This window comes from Carlito syrichta, unplaced genomic scaffold, assembly GCF_000164805.1.
Source record: "Carlito syrichta isolate Samal-C Ts95f unplaced genomic scaffold, Tarsius_syrichta-2.0.1 Scaffold314865, whole genome shotgun sequence".
In the NCBI taxonomy this organism is placed as follows: domain Eukaryota; kingdom Metazoa; phylum Chordata; class Mammalia; order Primates; family Tarsiidae; genus Carlito; species Carlito syrichta.
This window is the reverse complement of record NW_007258961.1, coordinates 420,345-439,648: the sequence shown is the minus strand read 5'-3', so window position 1 is coordinate 439,648 and position 19,304 is coordinate 420,345. Positions and strand designations below refer to the sequence as shown.

Sequence of the window (19,304 nt, the reverse complement as noted above, 5' to 3'; positions counted from 1 at the left end):
AAGTAATTTGGCTCAAACAAAATGAAGCACAGAATTTTTGACAATTGGTAAACGAGTAACTCTCATTTTACTTAATCTAAGATGTTCTCTTTTTATCTGGACAATATGGTAGGTGGATGCTATACCTACAAAAGCAGTAACCAAAAAGTTAAGTCAAAGAATGAAACTTTTCATGGAATAAAAAAAGCTGACAGATTTGTAAAGAAATTGAGTAAGACTTTATCAAACTATATTATACTCAAAGCCCACCAACCTCTAGACTCTTAAATTGTATAAGCTGAGACATTTACTTTTCTTTTTAAGATTTTAAGGTATACATGTGCTTTACAAGGAAAAACATGACTGCTAATCACCTTATAATTTCCAACAAATGAGCACTAAGTAACTAAGTACTATTTATTTGCTTTTTTATTGCTGTTGGAATCCAAGAAAAAGTATACTTTTCAAAAATAAAACTTGAGTAGATATTGTGGCTATATAGATGACTAAAGGGAATCAGAAGAACTAAAAATTCAGCATAGATGGGGGATGACCATTTGGGAAAACAATTTCACCACTCTATGCCCTTGTATCTTTTACTTTTGCTAAATCCAACTTTGAGAAGTATGGTGAATATTACTAAAGTTATTCTATACAACACTTTGAGCTCTGCTTTAGAGTAATATAAACTACCATCATTATCATGTGGAAGCCAATGTTCTGTCAAACAGATTAACATTGGATTGAAAGCATCTATGCTACGTTCTCCCCTCACACACATTAAAACTAGTGCTAAAATGAGATTAATGCGGCAGAAACATACAGTCTGATAATCAAATCCAGGAACAAAAGATATAGTAGCTCCTCCTCCCGGAGAATTAAGAATTTAATCATTTCCTCTCCAGATTGAGATTGGCTGCTGGCCATTACTTAGCAAAAGAAATGTTTCTGAAAGGGGCAGGAAATTAAAATGCAAATTGTACAAAGAAATAAAGACATTCTATTTTTTTTTAAATGGCAGCAGTGATTCTAGCATTCATAATTGAAAACTATAAAGAAACGAGAAGTGACTCAGGACAAAGTGATAAATGAGAGACCTCAGGAGGTGGGTAAAATTTCCCATATTCTCATTTAACAAATTACTCTTATTCCCTTGCCTGAGTAAGGCCTTTGTAAAGATCTGAGATTTAACGGTCATTACCACAATGCAGAGAACTTTTTAAGGAAACTCATACGATTTTGTATTTTCTTAGCTAAAATCAGTCTAACTTCTCTGACTTTTCATGATATTTCTCAATTTTATGCTTAGGAAAATACTTGAAAAGCATGCATAATTTTTTCTCACACTGTCTACTCATAGGAAATTATGTATATTAAAAAAAAGAAGATACAGAGCACAGCCTCCTGGCCATGTGAAGCTCTGTGCCACCTAAGGACTGCAGAGAGTCCCTACAAGTGAGAAAACCCTAACCAGATGCGTCCCCTCGAATTTGGACTTCTCTGCCTTCATAACTGTACAAAATAAATTGATTTTCTTTATAAATTAAAAAAAAATGTCAGTTTTTCCAGCATCACTCAAATATAAATTGTGCAAGGCATCAGTTAATGCCTAGTGTCCTTTTGTAATTTTAAGGAACTGAGGGTAGGAAGAAATGAAGTGCGCTCTAAGTGGGCCCAGTACATATCCTGAATGAGTTGAAAGGAATCAAATCACCGATGGTCTGATTTGATGATCTTCAAATATGGTTATCATGTTTTTTTTTTTTTATACAAAGTTTGCATTCTTGAAAATTTATCCTGCCAATTACCTATGATAATTAAACACATTTTGCAAGTACCCCCGTTTTATATCTACTTATTAGACAGGAAAAAACAAGATGAGCTTGTTTTAAGGCACTTCAATCCTCTTACTGAATGAGAATTACTGGCTTCTCTATCAAACCTTAAAATTCTGAGTCCATTTAGTACCGTTCTTAACCAGATTTCTACAGTTTCCCCAGAAGGTATCCAGATGCAGTTTCCTATCTTCTGTGAGGCAAAGTTCAGCTTTCACTGAACCATGTATGTGGGAATGAAAACACTTTTTATATTATGCTCCTCAGGTATTGCTTTGAATGCAAATGCATTTTTAGTAACTTTCTTCTGAAAAGCAATAACTCTTTATTTACAAATCTATCAAGTGAATGACCAGTAATATTAAATTATTTGTACTTGGCAGAAAATATATAGACAAAGTCATATAGTAATTCATAGTCTAAAATGACTGTACATAGTAAATCAGTGTGCTGTGATCCTAAGTAGACTGATACTTAGACAAGTTCTCATGCAGGCCTTCATCTTAAATGGCAGTGCCTGGAAAGCAGAGTGCTTAAGAGGGACAGTTTATGAAGTTATCATTATTTAGAATAATTCAAGTTCCACTTCTTTGATTCATTTATTCAAAAAAGTACTAACTGAACAGCTGCTATGTACCAGGAGATGGGCCTCCAAATATGAACAAAACAAACATTGCCCTAGCCTTCCTAGGGCTTTTGGTCCAGTGGAGGGAAAGGCAGTCAAGTACTTATAATTCAATACAAGGAGTGCTGTGAAAGGGGACAGAATGCTCTAGAAGACAGGGTGAGTGCCAGATGCCTATGGGAGGGATATACACATGTATATCCGTAAATCATCATTCAAATCTGAAACTCAGAGATTAAAACTGGGCTGAATTTGCAGACTCGGGTGTCACCTGGATACAGTGTGTAATAGGCAAAACCATGACAGAGGAAGATACGACCCACTACTAGAGCCAACGACCAGTGACAGAATCCTGGGTAACACCAGACTTTTAAAAACGGGCTTCTTCCATGTGATTTCTCAAAATATAACGCTGATCTCTCACTAGGTAAAGATGGGAACAATTTCACTGGCACTAAATACATCCCTAAATATTTTTTCTATAAGCTCTAGCATCAAGCGGGCCCGCATAGGAATGTTCTCTGATCTCTCTGTGAGTGCTTCTCCTTCATCTCTCTAAAGTCTGCTTGCATTTCTTTAAGATTGCTATTGTGTTCTATCCCAAGTTATAGAACTTGAGAGATCGTTTTATGATAAGAAGCAGGCTCTGAGGAGTAAAATTAGTTTCAAAGCTCCCAGTTATGTCTTGATTATGTAACTCCTTTTATATTGGATGGTTGCTTCCTGGAGAAAGAGAAAGGGTAAAATATTCCTTAGGTCCAAAATATCCTAGTTGGAGCTCAAAGCTCATGAGATGAGTACAGTTGAATCTGTATATATCAAAACTCTGCTCATAGCTTTGTGTAACTGGTCTCTTGAGAATTTAGGGGAGTTTTGTTCTGCAAAACTTTGGTGAATGATTCTTCCCGGGAAACTAGCACATGGATGTGCTGAGGCCATCTGTAGCATTCTGAAGCAAGAAGGAAGTCAGGACTTAAGTTTCTACCTGATGAAATCTTTAAGGAAGGCTGGTCTTAAAAGTATGTCTGCATTTGGTCTGATAAGAGGCAAACACTTTCACTTCACCTTAGGCAGCAAAGACAAAAAAGACAGTATAAATTTCATCCATTCTCTTTGAAAGATTTTCTTTTTCTCTCTGTTAAAATGAGATTATCTTCCTTAGACACTGTAATATATTTTGAAAAAAAATTCTATGATACATAATTACAATGGCCTGGCACATGGAATAAGGCTCATACTGAAGTAGAAGTTACCTTAAGGATAACACACTATCAAGTTTAATCAAAGCGCTAAAGCCTCAAGCAGGGCTCTCTTCACTTTCTTTTAGAGTCTAAATTTAACATCTATTTTAGCCTTCAAAATGACTTTAGGTTAAAACATTTTTCTCACTGTTACTGAGTCTGCCAACTTTAAAAATCATATTTCGAAGATATCAATTAGCATTCTACGTGCTATCTGCAAATCTAAATTGTGGAATTACACTTTTCTGTAGCCACATTGATAAAGATAATTAGAAAGCTGACATCAGTGACATAGCTTAAATCTCAAGACAAATTAAGTAACCTGCTATTATAAAACTTCAAAACCTAAAACAAGCACAAAGCGGGCGTGTTAGAGTGTTATATTGTCCCTGCCCCCAATCCTAGGGAACTATATGTGTCTTTTATTATAAGTATCCCTATCAGGCCAGCTCCACACACTCCATGTGAAAGATAGGTTTTCACTCTTCATAGATCCTGGGTATTCTGGAAAGAGGTGGTAAACCTTCATTTAGGTGCTGCAGGTGGAACGTAGGCCCATTTTGAGTGACACAAGGGTTAGCTGCTCCTGCAACTCTGCCTTTTCTCCAATTTAAGGAAGGGCTGAGCCTGAGCGAGCAGTACCTCCTTCAATCCATCCTACGTTGCTGCCAGAATAAATCTCCTAAAGCACAGCTCTTGTTCTGTCATCTCCTTAAAACCCTCTATGCCTGCTCCAAGCCTGGTGATTAAAGTCCACATAAGGCTTCCACAGCTCTGTGCTGTCTACAGACCCAGGCCCACTGTTCTCTTTCACACACCGGACGCCTGGGTAAGATAAAGTCCTCTTTTTTGGTTGGTGCCTCACACATTCCTCACCCCTTGCTTTTATCACAGATTGTTCTCTTTCCTTGGCATGCTGGATTCATCATATCTTCCCTGCTCATGTCTACATTTTAAAATCCAGGCCTATCAGAAATGTCACTTTGTTTACAATGATTTCCCTAATTCCTGATTGCTTCAGCTGGCGTTACCCCAACCTTTTCATGAATTCTCATGTCAAATTTTCTCCAATGTGCATCATTTTCTCTTTTTTATATTGTAGTTATTCTTGGATATGTCTTACCTTGCCTAAGGGAACCAAGGCCCAGGTGAGCTGAGTTTACCTTCTGCTTTAGAAATAATTACAAAAAATTCATAGGGAGTAGAATGATGGTTACCAGAGGGTGGGGAAGGTAGTGGGGTGAGGATGGAAGGGAGGAAGATGGGATGGCTAATGGGTACAAAATATAACGAGATAGTAGGAGAAAAATTTAGTGTTTGCACAATACAGCAACTATAGTTAACAGTAATTTATCATCTATTTCAAAAGAACTATAAAGATGAATTTAGAATGTTCCTAACGCAAAGAAATGATAAATGCTTAAAGCGATGGATACCCCAAATACCTTGATTTGATCATTATACATCATATGCTTGTATGAATATATCACATGTACATAAATATGTACAGCTATTATATATCCATAATAGTTAAAAATAAAAAATTCAGGCAAAAAATTACTTGCTCTTGATGGAAATTGTGGTTGTATTTTTTTCTACCAATTTCCATTTTTCATTGTGGTTTATTCCCAGCTCTGGGGACAACTATCAATAATTGAGTCTTGCTTGATGCTCGTAACATACACCTGATCTGATGCAATGAAATTTCTGTGACATAATGAAATGAAAGTACTTTTACAGAAGGAATATACTGAGAAAATATGGTTTCAGGTATTAAAAATATTTACCCATTTTGGGTTAAAACACATGGAGGAATTAATTTTAAGTCAATATTTTCATTTTATCCCCAAAATGTTCCATTGTGGTTTCTAATAAAGACATTTTTTCTGTCTGTCTTAAACTTGGTTACATGTCATCTAAATTAATAATCATGTTCCTCATTAAAGCAGAGGCACTCTGGTGATAGAAGAATTAAATTTAATTTAACAAAACTGCATGGAGTACTGACTTTGTAACATGATGTTAGGGAATTACATAATGAAAGCAGTCTATTCTTTCAAGTAGTTCAAAATCTAACAGCCAAGATTTAAGCCACAGTCACACAAAAGCAGTTAGAGAACATTTTGCTGGTACTTGTGTGCATCTACAGACTCAAAATAAAGACAAAATATTCTGTTATGTTTTCATCTATTTATACTACTATAGGAGTAGTTATTGACACTTTTCTTATTTTAATGTCTTTTCAATCCTATTACAAAATATGCTACTTGGAATAATATAAATCTCAGGCAATACAAAATTGTTACAACTGGAGCTTCTCCAAGGTCTCTCCAGGTTTTGGAATACTGAATAGTGTCAATGAAAATATCAAGAACGCAGGAATAAAGAGCCTTCAGAAGACATTTCCACAGCTCAGACTTATTGTATCATGCAATTTTTTACTGAAAGCAAAACTATAAATTTGAAAAAGTCAGCAGTCTGAGTCTGTTGCACTACCGAGCTCACTCATTTTAATTGTGTACTTTAATGAAGATACTTTGATTATTTATATATGTCTTGATTGTTTGATTTTTGATGGTGGATGTTGACTGGCTTCTATCCTCCAAATTTCTCAGAACGAGAGCTCTTAGAATCAAATAATTTTGGAGATATGTCTTTGATTATCTATCTAGACTTGGTTTTCTATTTCTAGATTAGAATCCAAGGCCCTGATTGGTTAATTGCGCAAAGTCATTTAACCATTTACAATAACTAGAATCTAGATTTTTAGTCCTAGCTTCATTATAAGTCTACTGCACTAAGCAATTAGAAATAATTTTAGTTATCATCGACTTTGTGAGATATTTGGTGTGTTAAAAAGAGTTTGTATTGAAGGACTGGACTTCAATTAATTGCATGTGGGCTGCCCTGCTACAACTTTTTTCCCCCCAACATAAATGTTTCTTTTAAAGTCTTCTCTTCATAGTGTCTCTAAAACTAATTTTCCCTTCGTGTCTCTAAAACTAATTTTCCCTTCGGTACTCTTTATCCCATGTTCAGTGGTTCTTTTACCTTTATCTCTGATGTGGAACCATATCAAATGTATTTTTTTTCTAAAATATTAACTATATCTCAGTCACTGAGCATCTTTTATCTAGCCTGGCTGTGATATCTTCAAAGAACTCCTGCGGATTAGTTATGCAAGTCTGAATCCACCATGGCTAGCCTTCATCAAGTGATGCTTTAGCACTTTGTATAAAATGATTGTTTGACAAGCCTCCTGGGATCTTCATCATTCAATTAGCACAGGAAGGATGAAGAGTTAAGAAATCTTCACTCTGGATACTATTAGTGGCAAATGTTCACATTGCTTCTAGATATATGTAGGTTTACCTCTCTCTTTAGGTTTAAAATCTACAGTTATAAGCTTCCCAAAATTTAGTTTTTCTCAGAAAACACATCAATGGCTTCAATATTTTTATATTCCACGGTTGCTCATCTTTTTTCTTTCTCTTTAGTACAAACGTGAGGATAATAAGTACTTGTATGAGTCGAGAGAAAAGATTGTGCTACTCTGATACTGTATTAAATAAAAGGGGGAGAATTGCTTTAGCTTGTATATGAAAAGGTAATTGTGTTTGCACTGATTGTTACTCTTTGGCCTGTGAATTCTTTGCTCTCTATTTAATTCCTAGAAGAGAAGCATTTGCTTGTAAGATATTTTATACATGTATTTCATTATGAAATAATAAGGGAGTTAAAGCAAGCTTGATTAAATTACGGCTATCTAAAGACAGGGAATTTTCAGTTCCAAATTTAGTGTTGTACAATTGGGCTTGTCAATTAGCAGCAATAAAACCTTGGCTGGAACAGACCCATGAGCATATTTAGCTGGCTCCTGAATGTATCCTTTGAAATAAACTTAAAATTCATTTTACAATAAAACAAAATTTTCAGCAAGTAGTAATACTGTTTTATGGTAATGTAGAAAATAATGAGAAGGCACTTAAAAATAGGAATTTAGCAATATCCCTTTGGCTTCTTTCTATGACAAAATGGCACTCCAGAATGAATCTATTTCTTTTTAAACATAGTTCCAAAGGAGGAACAGCAAAAAATATTTACCATATGAGTGATGCATTGAAAGAGTTTTTAAAGCTGTCATCAAATTAGCCAATTCTTAGGAAGTACAGGCATTTAACCTGGACCATAAAAATATAAGCACAATCTTTTCTCTCGATCATACAAGTACTTATTATCCTCATGTTTGCAAATTTGTCATTTTTATGTTTAAATTAGAGCCACATTTAAGTTTTGTGTGTAAAAGGTAGCCGGCATCACTAATAAACACTTCCCAGTGTTGACAGCATACTAAATAATAAAGTAGATAAAAAGGTTCTTGAGTCATCTCCAACCCAGTAAAGAAAAAGAATATCACTCAGGGAATTGTACAAAGATGCATGGTCCACAGCAGCCCCTGTGGCTGAGAAGCTCATATCTAATAAAATAAGGCAGATAATTTCTCTTCTGTTCAAATCCAGCCATGCCTTCTCATTTTACTTTGATTAGAAATTAAAATCCTTACTGTGACCTCCAACCCGCAACTTCCGTTCCCCAATCAGATGTGCTCTATCACACCATTTCTTACTGTCGCCCACAAAATCAGGCACATGCCTGGCTCAGAGCTTTTGCACGTCTGCTTACAGGCTTTCTTCAGATCAGCTCCTTTCCTTCGCTCAAAAGTGACCTCAACAAGGTCTTCTTTGACCACCTAAAAACACCCCCACACTTCATATTTTTCTTTATATTTATCTTCCCTAGCATTCAGTACTATGCAACATACTACGCAGTGTACTGTCTTTTACACTGTCCATTTTCAGACAGAATGTAGGATTCTTGATGGTAGGAAATTTTGTCTCCTCCATTCTCTGCTATATCACCCGTGCCTAACACATCACCTGCCACACAGTAGGTGCTCAGTGAATGCCTGTTTAATGGACGAATAAATAAGAAAGCCCAAGACATATCTGTATCTTAAGATGACTTTCACCAAGTGGAATTCTTTCAAGGTGTTTTATTTTCTGTAAAATGGGTTTATGTGGTTAATAAAATACTTTCTTTTTCCCCTAAATACTGATGATGCAGTGTTACTTTTTCTTTAGGTTTTTTCCATTTTATTTTATTTTTTTTTGGAGTTGGAGTCTCACTCTGTCACCCAGACTGGAGTGCAGTGGCCGCTCCCGGCCACTGCAGCCTCGACCTGCTGGGCTCTGGCGATCCTTCCACCTCAGCCTTTCCAAGCAGCTGGAACTACAGGCACGCGCTACCACGCCCAGCTAATTTTTTGATTTATTGTAGAGATGAAGTCTCACCAAGTTGCCCTGGTGGGTCTGGAACCCGCGGGCTCAGTCAATCCAGTTTTTTTCATTTTAAAGAGGAACTAGGAATATAGCTATTCTTTTCTGAGAGTACTATGAAAATGCATCTTTAATTGTTATGAATAATTCCACTTAAAATATGCAATGTTTGATAATAGATCTTAAATATGAAATTAATTTCTCTTTTCTTTTCTAATCAGCCTTCTCCTGTTTGGAGTCATAATAGCTGAAATAACAGAAATCCATTGTGTTTTTAATCAAATTAGCAAGCAGATTTCCTCCTTTATTGCCCTTCCATAAAAATCTATTTAGCATAAAATAAGGATGCTGTAGCATTTCCAGGCAATATTTGATTACGTACAGATTTAAATGCTTCCAATTCTAGCCAATTATTGGACGGTGCATCTAATTATATCATCACTTCTAATTCAGCAATCTGTTTTTCCAGTTGTTTCAATCTGGCATATCACTCTTTTCTCCTATCAGCAGAAAAAAGATATAATAGCCCTGCATAACATTGATCAAGTAATTTCCTTAAATGAATAACTGGTGTTCTTTATGGACAACACTGGAAGCTGCAAACAAATACCATCTTTCGTTCAACTAATTAGAAAAAAAAATCACTAAGGAAGAAAGAGGATTTAGAAACTAACTTCCCACAAAAGCAGGAGTGAGAGATGTAATAAACATTTTCTCACTACACGTATCTGTGTACGTGTGTGTGCATGTTGAGAAAACATATCCAAGTGAGAGTACTGAAAGACAGAGGGGTAAACAGGAGACCCAGTTTTGAGATGAAGAACCCAGAGATTAAGTAGTATAGTTCACTGTTTTGTTTTTTAATAGAGATGGGGTCTTGAATTCTTGGCCTCAAGCAATCCTCCTGCCTTGGCCTCTCAAAGTGCTGGGATTATAGGGCTGCACCCAGACTCATTCAATATTTATCTGGAAAGACCCACCCTTTTGCTTGTTGAGTCAATGCTTTCTGAGATAGGTACACGACAGAGCTATCTATCTCCAAATGGCAAAAAAAAAAAACAAAGCAGATGGGTAGAATGAGCAGAAAAGGGGAATCTGCTTACATTATGTAAATGGCATTCTTTCTCTATCCTCTGTCACATAGCCCCTTCCTAGCTTCTTAGAGGGTAGTACATTCCCACTTATCTTTTTTATGGGAAAAGACACATGACTCAGCCAACTTATCTAAAGTTTCAATTCACTCACAAATTTCATATATTTATATTTTAAAATAATCTTGTTGTACCCTGGTAATACAATAGCTAGCCACATATACTGATGATATGACCTGCCTGAGGGTTGAGGAGGTTTTGACATGGAAAAAGGGTATATTGAAAGCAAGGAAAAAGAAGGAAAAAAGAAGAAGGGAGGAAAGGAGAGAATTAAAAGAGGGGGGAGAGAGAATGAAGGCATGGAAGGAAGAAAAACAGGAAGGGAATGGAAGGGAGGGAGGAAGGAAGGAACCATATGACTTATCTGATTTAAGAAATTATATCTTTGTCTTTTTTTTAAAGAACGACGATATCTTTTTATAGTAGAACATCAATTAATAAATGCAGAAAAAATAATGGAATTAGAAATGAAATCACCATTTGAAAGCTTGACTATTAATTTCTATCTTATTGGGCCTGTATCATCCTTACTTTCTAGCCATACTGAAAGGCTGAGGGTTTTACAAGCACACTAAGATGATTCCTGTTTCATGGCCTCTGCTAATCGTCTTCCCTATCTGGAATGCCACATTCTAGGAAACATTTTTTAAACTTCCAAATCTTTCCTAATCACTGTACTTGATGCCTATACCACATCGTCTCCACTGCTTCTGTCTTAATCATTGAAATGCATTTGGCAAGTATTAGTTTGCATGAGTACTTGCCTTCCTTGGACCAGAAACTGAGGCAAGGAGCTATATGTTTTTACTCTTGTTTTTCTAGTACTTAGCACAGTACATGGCATATCAAATGTACTCAATGAATGCTTATGAAATAAATGCCTGTGAAGAAATTCCCAACTTTTCCAAATGTTTTCTTCTATTATACAGAAGAAATGGCAACATAATCCAGCATTTATAAGGGCTTCTGTGCTTCTCGGCACTGCTGAGCAGTTACAGTCATTATGTTATTTCATCTTTGTAATAAAACTCACAAGGTAAATTCGCATTTTTCCAGACAGAGAACTAAGGTATAGAGAGGTTAAGCAACTTGTCTGAGGTCATGCCACCACAAAGAATACAGAGAATTTGGTCTGGAGGAGGTGCAAGAAGGGACCCCAAAACACCAATAATTTATTTATAAGAAAAAGTGTATTTATTCTTACACGTTTAAACTTCATTCATCTTCAAAGTACTCTCTGTTTGATGCAATACGCTGATCAAGAAGCTTTTTCCCACTGCTCAAAAGAGTTTTTGAATTTGTCAATTTTGACACCTTTTAGTGCTTCTGCCATTTTTTGTTTCATCTCTTTCGCATCAGCAAAACGTTTCCTTTTGAGGACGTTTTTCATCCAGGGAAACAGAAAAGTTGCTCCAGGTGAGATCCAGTGAGTAGGGAGGGCCATGCCATTTTTGGTCAAAACAGTTAAACACTTAGCGTGGTGTGGGCAGGTATGCTTGTAAATTATCCATCATGAAATGGGCAAGCACGTTGAAAGAATCTCCAAAAAAAATTTCACTGAAGCTGAACTCAGCCTCTCACGACACTAGTTGATGATACACTGATGTTGATGGGTTCCTAGAGCACTTACCTAGTGGGGGAAGTTTGTACTATTAAAATACAAGGGCCCTACCCCTCAAACAATAATTCTGGGTTTTTTGTTCTGTTTTGGTTTTGGTTTCCCCCTCATATAATAAATAACACATACTTTGGAGTTAAAACGGTCTTGGCTTCATTTCTAGCCATGACATTGATGAGTTAGTTATATACCATTTAGGGAAAGACATTTGTCTTAGTCCACTTAGGCTGCAAGTTAGGTATCATATGAGGGCCATATTCTTACGGTGTCCTCACATGCCAAAATGGGGCAAGGAAGCTCTTAGAGCCTCTTTTATGAGGGACCCAGTCACATGAATCAGGGTTCTGCTCTCCTGATCTAATTACCTGTCAGCTGATACCATCACATTGGTGACTAGGTTTTCAACAGACATAAGGGGAGTGAGGGAACAAACATTCAGACCATAGCAACTCTAAACTTCACTAAGTGTCTATTTCTCTTTTTTTGCTGAAATGCAGAGAAAACATCTGTGTTGCCAAAATCACGGGCTTTTTATGAAGATTACATGAAAATCTATGTAAAATGCTTTTTAAAATTATATGTTTCTATGATTTTAATTGTGTCATTATGATGAAATCTTGATAATCGTATATATTCTTCCCTATAGCTATGCTCTTTCTTGGAAGAAAGAAAAGCCCACATTAATTAGCACAATGTGTAATGTACAGTGTTAGAAAGTGCTAATATGTAAATACTACTCCCTACACAAAGTATGTGTATTTTAATGAGATTTTTGAAGATACAGAAACAAATTAATCATGCTTCTCACTGGCTATTTCTTTCTGTAAAAATTTATTATTAACCTGCAATATTGACCCCATAAGAGAACCAGATACAGAGAAAATGAATTACTCAGGTGGGGTGAGACACAAAAGAGAGTGAAAAAACAAACAGCCTCTGATCTAGGATCAGATTCATTTAGTTGTGCTATGTTCATTAATGACAAACCTTTGAATAGTTCTTAATCCAAATCTGCCCCGATTCTGATTGTTTTCTTCTTTTTATAGATATTTTGGTATGTGGCTTTTTGTTTACTTTTGGCAAGATGCAGTCAGCTTTGTCTCTCCAATTACTAATTTCTGTGAGAAAGTCGGATTTATTGAGAGGATAGAGAAGCTCTCACAGTGGGAGGAGACCCGAAGAGGTCGCCCCCGGTTACGACTTTCGATCAGACATTGACATTGCCCAGTCCTCAGCTGGCAGGTGCCCTTATTCATAACTGGATCATGCTTTATCTTTTTTCTGTTGTTATCCAAAAGGAAAATAATTTGAGCACTTCTCAAGATTTGAGATTAATCTTGTCTTTAGTATCACTTGTTAATCTGAGAAGCTGTACTGATGGATTTAAGAGCCTAGAAACTTGTTTTAGGACTAGAAAATTTTAATGGAATTGATTTTCTTTGCTATCTCCCCCATCCTGTTCCATCTCCAAAATTACTAGGTTTAAAAGGATTTTACAGTTTCCTTATATAAATTAATGAGCAATTTATCCCAGTGTGTAAGCTGTTGGTCTTACCCGTTATTGCAATTATAATATCCTTTCACAAATACATATGTATTGTATAAGTGTGCTTGGACTAAATAATCCCTACAGAGGACTAACTAAAATGGAGAAGGTATAAGATTAGGATTAATGAAATCTAAGTATCAGCTGGGAGATTTTAAAAAAAAGATTAGAATTGGGATATGTGTATCCAGCAGACAGGGAGAGGAAGACTATTAACTGTAGTCAAGAAAAGCAACCAACTCACAGCCAGGAAAATCTCAGAGGTGATAGCCATAATCTGGAGAGGCAGAAGCATGTCCGTGAGTCTGCTCTAGCAAAGACTGGTCTATCACTATTAAATTCCCCAGATCTCCCACAATCCCTGGATTCTCAGCTTGCAGCATAATTCTTGAGTTCTCTTCAAAAACTGGAAGTAAGTTAATTCATCATGTTTCCTATCCCCACGATCTTGGCTCACTCCACAAAATGCAAGCTTTTGTGAAAACCTATCCTGTCCTTTTCCTTTTCCTCTACACTACCTTGCTGCTCTGCTTTCCTCTTTTTGGACCTAATCCCTTGCTTCTCTGTCCTCTGGAAGCTTCTACTTTCTTGCTTTAACTTCCTGGTTCTCCCCTGAGGCTTTTCATTCTCCTATGCCTCATCTGCTTCAGAATCCTTTCTCCCCAGTACCCTTTATCGTTTACACTCTTCCCTTGGGTAACATTCCCTGTATCTGATGTTCTTGCTATCCAGGAGGATTATTTTATTTCTTTTTCTTCATTATTATCTACCTTCCTGCACTAGTAGTTTCAATTATCCCTAAATTCTTTGGCGTCTGACTCCCTACTTTTCTCTTTAACCTGATCCTGCCCTAATGAAGGACAACCATAGCATTCATACAATTCCAACATTAGGACCTCTCTGTTGCTTAAACTTGTCATCTCCAGTGACTTTCATCTGCATGCTCCTTCGATTATCATCCTCATGGCTAAACACCATAATCTGCAGCTCCATTTCTGGAATTCTGTACTCAAATATCTTACAATTTCTTACCCTGTCGTCTTTCTCATTACCTTGCTTCCATTGCACGTGTCATTTAATTTACTTGAACTTCAAAGCTTGTAATTCCTTTGTCATTCTCTTTCTATCTTTATTCCATTCTCTTACTTATTACCTCATTGAAACCCTCAACTTCATTACACCTTGACCCAAGTCAATCCAATTGTTTTTGCTTTTCTTAGACTACTGACCATTTACAGAGGAAACCATGCACCCAAGTGGTGAGGTGTCTATAAATTAATTGTTTCTAACTCAACTGGGTTTTCCACAGCCTGAAATAAAACAACTCCCTAGCCACTCTCTCATTCATTCCTCAGAATGGCACTTTCATAACCATCAGAACTTTCCTAAAGCCTTTATTTATTTATTTAAGTTGAAGTCTCACTCTGTCACCCAGGCTGGAGTGTAGTAGCAAGATTATGGCTCATGGCATTCTTCACCTCCTGGGATCAGGCGATCCTTCTGCCTCAGTGTCTTGAGCAGCTGGGACTACTTTTGTTGAGCCAAGGTCTCATTATGTTGCCTATGCTGGTCTTCAACTCCTGGGCTCAGGCACTTCTCCCACCTCAGGCTCCCAAAGTGCTGGGATTACAGATGTGAGCCATTGTGTTCAGCCTGCTAAAGTTCATATGATTTGAACTTCTTTCCATCCTTAGCAGAAGAATTTGCCTTCTACTTCAAAGAGAATTTAAAATCCAACAAATGGGAAATCTCTCCATATCCCAGATTTGAGCTTACCATGTTATCTACATGTATTTTGATGACCATTTTTCCTTTAGTCATTGTGAAGGATGAATCCCTCTGATTCTACCCCTTCAAGAATCTGAATTAACCAACCATCCCTCTGCCAATGTTTTTATAGTTGTTCCTCTTTACTGGACCTCACCTACCTTAAATGTAAAACAAAGAAAGAATAAAATGATATCCTCTACCCTCGTCTCTGGGACTCACTGTCTTGCTACTCTCTGTCCTAGCGAAATTTCTAGAAATAATTGCTTGTACAGTCTTTGCTATCTCCATTTCCTTACTTCACACCTAATCAGTCTGGCTTTTGCCTTACTGTTTTATTGAAATTGTGCTGGCATGATTACTAACAACTGATTCACTACTAAATCCAATACACGTTGTTTCATTTTTATTCTATTTGACTTATTCTGTAGCAGTGAGGGGTCACTCCCTCTTTCTTAGTGTAGTCTATACTATACAAAGTATATTAGAGAGCAAGGTCATCGAAGCTAAGCATGATGGCTAATTTCACACGTAGTATATTAGAGTTTTCAGAGGGACAGAACCAATAAGATATGTACAGATAAATAGATACATAGACACATGAGTGGAGATTCATTAGGAGGATTGGCTTACTCAATTATGGAAGCTGAGACGTCCTGCAACAGGCTGTCTTCAAGTTGGAATCTCTGGGATGCCAGTAGGATGGGTCACTCCAAGTCCAAAGGCCTCAAACCAGGGAAGCTAATGGTGTAACTCAGTCCAACACCAAAGACCTGAGAACCTGGAAAGTTGGGGGTAATGCTGTAAATCCTAAAATCCAAAGGCCGAGGAGCTGTACATGTTGTTCAAGGATAGGAGAAGAGTTTATCTCAGTTTCACCAGACAGATTAACATGTTTGTCTTTTCTCTGTTTTTGTTCTCTCTGGGTCTCTAGCAGAATGGACGATGCCCACCCTCAATGAGCGTGGATTTTCCCCACCTAAGCCACTTAGACTCACAGGCTAATCTCCTCTGGAAATATCCTCTCAGACACACCCAAAAGTGATACTTCACCAGGTTTCTATGTATTCCTTAAGCCAGTCAAGTTGATACCTAAAATTAACTACTATGCTTAGTTTCTATGACCCTGCTATCTGATGTCTTTCCACCTGTGAAGTCTAATTAGAGATGTAACATTTATTGCTGCCGCACTCTCTTATATTTCACATTCTGACTAATGTTTCTGAGTTTTTCCATTTCTATGACTTTAACTACCACTTATTTGCTAGTACATGTCTGTAGCCCAGGTCTTCACCGGAGCCCAGCAGGTCGAGGCTGCAGTGGCCGGAAGCAGCCACTGCACTCCAGTCTGGGCGACAGAGTGAGACTACAACTCAAAAAAAAAAACAAACAAATCCATGGTTCCCCAGCCGTGGTGGCTCATACCTGTAATCTCAGCTTTTTGGGAGGCCAAGGTGGGAGGACAGCTTGAGCCAGGAGTTTGATATCAGCCTGGGAAACATAACATGACTTCATCTACACCAAAAAATAAAATAAATAAAAAATGAATCAGGTGTAGTGGTGCATGCCTAAAATCCCAGCTACTCAGGGAGCTAAAGCGGAAGGTTCACTTGAGCCCAGGAAGTCGAAGCTGCAGTGAGCCATGAACCTGCCATTGCACTCCAGCTTGGGCCACAGAGCGAGACGTCAAAATAAAAAAAGAAAAAGTGGGAGTGGCAATTGAGGGAAATTGCTAAGGGTGGGAGAGGTACACCTCGTTAGCAAGAGTACCTGCATAATCAGCGTTTGTGTACCTAACCCTGAATTGTACCCCACATCTTTATAATAAAAATTTTTAAAAAGAAAAAGAATTTCATAGTTTTATATCTAAATTTACACTGAGAGTCTCTTCCTTGATGAGTTCCTTAAACTTGACATATATGAGAATAGATTCTCCATTTTATCTTGTTTCTGATCCTCCTTTTATGGGCCTGGTCTTAGTGAATGGTTCCAACATCCACTAAGTACCTAAACCATACATTTAATTCTTTTTTGAATTATAATCTCCTAACATTCACCCAATCTTCAAATCCTGTCATTCCTGAGTAATACATTTTTATCTACTTCTTTCCAGTATGATTACAACTACTTTTGCTAACTTTTTTTTGTTTTGATAACTGAGGAAGTTTCCTAAATAGGTCTTCAATTCACCCTTCACATTGCTACCAAAGTGGTTATTCTAAAAAGGAATTTGAAAATGTTTCAAACTTTTCAGCAAGGAATAAAAGATCCTTTATAATTTGGAAGCTACTTGCTTCTTCAGACTTTCTCCTACTGCTCTCAAAATATTTCTGGCAGACATCCTTTCTGCAGGATTTTCCAGAACCTTTCATATGCTAATAGAATAAACTTAGAGGAGACTATGGTAGGTAACATTTTTGAAACTTACTTGATCATGGAAAATGTCTTTTTTTAATAGAATAGTTCATAAAAATCTTTTAGCACCAGTAATATTCCAATATTTGGGAAGATGAGATAACAGCCTATATATTTTGTGTAGATTTTATAATTAAGATTAGTATTGTAAAAGTATAAAAGGGAATAATAAAAGCTGCATTTCAGAAGAAAGTTATCATTAAAGTATAGCTTCCATATTGTTATAGATAACCTGTCACAAATATGTACCTTTGAGATAGTTTCAAAAATTTCACTTATTTTAATCAAAAGAACAAAAACGATCAATATATCTCAATTTAACAAAAAATTAGATATTCTATAAAGACTTATTTTTATTATCCAGAAATTGAAGTGTTTTTAAAATTATTACCCAGTTATAAGATAAATATAGGACATTAAACACATCTTTTTCATTATTCAAATGTAACTGCATTTTTGTCAAGATTTTAAGTATATAACACAGGGCATATTTAGAGATTTGAACAATGTAACAGAAGAATATGAATATTCTCAGTAGTGAAAGCCATTCACAAGGCAGAAGTCTTATGTAATGTTAATTTCTATCTGCTGGTCAATTTTTTTTTTAAACATGGAGAGTAATTTGAGATTTGCATTTTCTGCATTGAAGGTAATCAGTAAGAGGCTGATGATTTTTTTCCAAAAGATGACCTCTGCCTCACTGATGTCTAACTCTTGTGACACTTTTTGTTTGAGATTTTTACCTGAAAACTGCAAACTAAGTTTAAGTATTCCTAAAAGAGAAACTTCTACTTTAAATAAAATAACACATGCTTCAGAAAGCACAAGCTTCCTGATTGGTCAAAATCATTTGTAGACACTTAAAAATGCCTGCCTGTCATAGTGACAAGCAATCTAAGAGGTAGACAGGAAGGAAGTGAAGGGATGCCTTAATAATAAAATCAACTCAGTCCTGGTTGCTGCTCTCCAGCTTCTGAATTGCTGACAGACTATACAATGATATCATTTCAGACTGTTAATTGTATCCTCAACCTTGCTGCTAACCATCTGTGCTAACAGTTTTTGCTCTCTTTTTTTACATGAAAAAGTACCATTTTAAATTTCACTTTCCTTGTAAAATTGAAGTGCTAAAAAAAAAGAAAAAAAACATAAAGGTGCTTCAAATTTTTTTTTCCCCTGCCACCTTCTGTGACCTTGCCTTTCAGAATCTCCGTTTTTGTTAAATCCTCCCTCATAGACAAGGCTTGAGTAGCAGTGGCCTTGGCCTGGCACCAGCAAGCCCTCAGGAAGCATTCACTGCAACAGCAGTTTGATCTGTTGTGATCTCGTTATTTAAGCATCATCATATTAAATTATATTAAGCACGCAATGCATAAGCATAGTGATACAATGCATACAGGCTAGTGAGCTTGGCTGCCTGGGTTTAACCTCGGAGTCAGTTTATTTATCTGTAAAACAGGGATAAATAATACCTACCCCCTTCCCTTCTGTACATGACTTTGTTGCTCTCTCTGCCTTCCTCTTTTTTGACCCCAACCCTCGTCTCTCTATTCCTTCCGGAACCTCCTACTTTCTTGCTTTAAGGTCCTGTTTCTGCCTTGAGGCTTTCCTTCTCCTACAGCTCACCTGCTTCCGAATCCTGTCTCCCCAATACCCTTTATCATTTATGCTGTACCTTTGAATCACATTCCGGGCATCTTTGATGCAGTTAAGAGGACAAATCAGAGGATGTACCCAAAGCACTTACAGTGCATAGGCGAGAGTCAACAGGCTGAGCAGGGCAGGTGGGCT

The 19,304-nt window shown here is 36.8% G+C and overlaps 1 protein-coding gene across 2 annotated transcripts in view; it reads right to left on the bottom strand.

Moving 5' to 3' along the window:
* FUT9 (fucosyltransferase 9) overlaps positions 1-19,304 on the bottom strand; it is a 108,217-nt gene that overhangs the window by 58,460 nt on the left and 30,453 nt on the right. The window contains exon 2 of one of the 2 annotated variants that reach the window (XM_021705978.1): positions 15,732-15,879. The exons of the other annotated variant lie outside the window; for it this stretch is intronic. The gene's annotated coding sequence lies outside the window, so the exon portion shown is untranslated. The remainder of the gene's footprint in view (positions 1-15,731; positions 15,880-19,304) is intronic. 2 annotated transcript variants of the gene reach the window in all.